The sequence below is a fragment of the Ictalurus punctatus genome, chromosome 6, assembly GCF_001660625.3.
Source record: "Ictalurus punctatus breed USDA103 chromosome 6, Coco_2.0, whole genome shotgun sequence".
Classification (NCBI taxonomy): Eukaryota; Metazoa; Chordata; class Actinopteri; order Siluriformes; family Ictaluridae; genus Ictalurus; species Ictalurus punctatus.
Genome location: NC_030421.2, coordinates 27,987,432 through 27,990,735, shown reverse-complemented (window position 1 = coordinate 27,990,735; position 3,304 = coordinate 27,987,432).

Below are 3,304 nucleotides of genomic sequence, written 5' to 3'. Positions count from 1 at the left end.
CCCCCGGGCTGTGACCTATCGAATGACACCTCATTTGAACCAACAGGAGCTTCCATGTCCTGTCTATATGCTTCAAAATCCAATGAGAGTCTATGCTGAAGAGAAGCTCCTTCCCCCATTCCTACCTGAAAACGCAAGCTGTATGCCCCCAGTTGTGGCGATGACTTGCTATCATAGCGCCACTGAACTGCTGAAAAGAATGATATCTTTCTTCACAGGTGGGTTTCAACACTTCAATTTAAAAGTCTCTGCGTAAGACTCTGTAAACAATGCCACAAAAGCACATAAAAGTGCAAAAGGTTTCAATTATGAATAGACAGTTCATGAATATGAATTTTTTTATGAATGAATATACATTTTGTGGATTGCTAGATATGTGATATGATAATTATAAGAAAAAAATCAAGAGTAGCAGCCTTTTTATCCTAGTTATGTGTACATGGTTACCAAGGGCCCTTTGGAGTCTCCAAAAGGTTTTGGTAAAAAAAATAAATTTAAAAAAATGCATGGACATACCCTTAGAAATACATGTGTAAAATATTATTTTCATTTGCTATTGTTATCAAATTTGAACTTGGACTAGGGAAGGCTTCAAGCTATGGTCCAATTGTATATTCCAGCTAATAGCTCCCAGCTCTAGTCACCTGCAGGCATCTGAATGCAAAAAAAAAATAAGGCGGAAAAAACCTTCTGTTTCATTGTGTTCAAACTTCTATTACTCAACACCAGTAGCACTTATAGTGATTCTCCAGTTATGTGATGTACTCCAAATGGTTCCAGAGCAGCTTTCAATTTAATTCGGGTATGTCTTGGATAGACGTTTTAGGCTAATTTTACTGAAGCTCTATGAGGTTTAAAAAAACCCAATTTTGATTGTTTCATCAAACTTGTGTATAACTGAAGAGAAAGATTGTATTTTTTTGTATTTGTCAATTTCACCACCAGGTGTCAGTATGAGCTATTTTACTTCATTCTAGCCTATGTATCTTTTGGTACAGTCCTGACAAAGGTCACTCAGTATTAGGAGACCTTGAAGAACTCCCTTTAATGCAGATGTGTGTTCTGTGTTTTTTTTTTTTCTCTCTCTCTCTCTCTCTTTAATGGTCGCTTTCTAGATATATCAGTGTGGTCATGATTTCAGTTATGTGTAGTGACCTACATACTGTTTTCTCCAAGGCCTTCTCTAAGAAGCTAGAAACAGATGTGCAGAAGGAAAAAAGAAAGGGAAAAAAGGGGGGGAAGGAGTTTAGTCACTTGCAGGCTCTGTGAGCTTGGCTCTCCTCTCTCTGTAGAAGGCAAAAGGCTGCATCTTGTTCTCATTATGCTTAGAGTGGGTGAGTGTGCACTATGAGTGTGTGTTGGGGGAAACGACTGACTGGACTGTCACAACCTTCCAGAAGTTGCTGGAAATATATGCCTTTGACTGATGGAGAATGAGCACAAGTGTGCGAGTCTGACATCATCTCTTGGAAATGCTAGTCATCATCCTTCACCTCGTCTATGCAGTACTGATAGAAGCTGGTTTGTGATATTACTGCACAGGATTATAGTCTTGCTGAACTGGGATAGGGTGCTGCCGGGGAAAACTGAGCCCCCCTTTGTTTATTTATCCGTCTCTTTTCCTTCATCACCATTTTCTTTTTAATTCCTTACAGCCCCTTCTGTATTTTATTTGCTGTTTATACTAAAATGCATTAGGTCTAAACTGACATGGGTGTTACAGGCTGAGTTTATCTCTGGTGCTGCTTTTGTCAGAGGAGATTGACGAAAAAGCTCTCAGAAATCCTCTAAGCTGCACAGTCTCAGCTCCTGAATCAGTGACTTCAGCTGAGCCATGTCTGTCACCATGGCATCAATTCTGCTAGAAAGTCTCTCAGACTGCTTTCTGTTAGTTTTTTTTTTTTTTTTAATTATTATTATTATTATACTTATCAGTAGACAACAAGCTGTCTAGGCTTGTGAGGCTTGAGATTTGTCTTCGAATGAGTCTTTAAATCTCAGACAAGTGTGCTGTGTCTGCATCTGCATCACTGTACAGTCAGCATAGAGGGTGTTTGAATCAGACACTGCATCCTTTAGATGGTCAATGTCCATCTTTAGGTTCCAAACGATTCAGACACCAGCTGTAAGAACATGAGATTTACAGCATGGCGTTTTTGGTGTATACTGAATAAAATACAAAATGGGGAAATCTCAACATTGCTAGTGTTGCATGCCGTAGCCACAGGTCTGCTAGTCAGGTATATAGTGGATGATGTCGAACCAGCTAACTTAGCAGACTCATACCAATAAATAGCACATGATATGGTGAGGGGAAAACCACTCAAAAATGCTAGTGGCTACTGGTAATGAGGAAAAGCTGAGTTGAAACCAGTGGACCACCTGGAGTTCTGTAATGTTTGGGGGTCCTAGTAGTCAGACTAGATGAGAGGGGACTACACCCAACTTTGGATGACAGGATACCTGTCCCGCTGCTATAGTAGATATATAGTGTTCGTAGTATGTATGTCAGGCAGGCGGTCTGTCAACTTAATGCTTTGAGCTTTTACTGTCAACAATCAGACATGGGGATGTATTTATGTATGTATGCATATATGACATATTGTATGTTGCTCTCCTGATTCATGTTGAGTCCAAGAAAGATATCCCTGAGGGGACAATAAAGTATACCTTATCTTCATGTGGTCTGACTTGTATGAGGCAAGAAGAAGAAAGGGAAAGATTGTTGTATGACAGTGGTATTTACGGCAAATACTATGTTATACATCATTTCATGACTTTCTTGGAATATCTCAGCACGCATGAACACAAGATGGTATCCAGGTGATTCTCTCAAACCCTGGTGGTTAGGATGGGTGAAATAGAATAATTACATAGTGAAATTAAAGTGTACAATCTGTCATCGGACGCCTCTCCAAGCATTCGAAAAGTTATTGTTTATACTACTAATAAATATGATAAAGATCTATTGTGTGGTTTAGATTTTATGAATGTGAGTGAGAAATCCAGACATACATTACGTTGGTGAAATAGTATAACCTCTGTTAGTAGCTTGGTGCTGCAATTGCACTAGTAGTTTTGGTGGGCACTGGACTTAAAAATTAAAATGTCTTTTATCAATGGAGGTTAGTCCCTGGTAATAAAATAGCAGTATAATTTAAATGCCCTATATTCTCTATGTTTGAACAAATATTTTTCTACAAGTCTGAAGGAAAGTAGGTTGGACCAAGACAGACCCAGCAGACATGCACTTAGACACTACCACAGGAGGTTGTATCAACAGATCTCAGTCTACCATACAGTG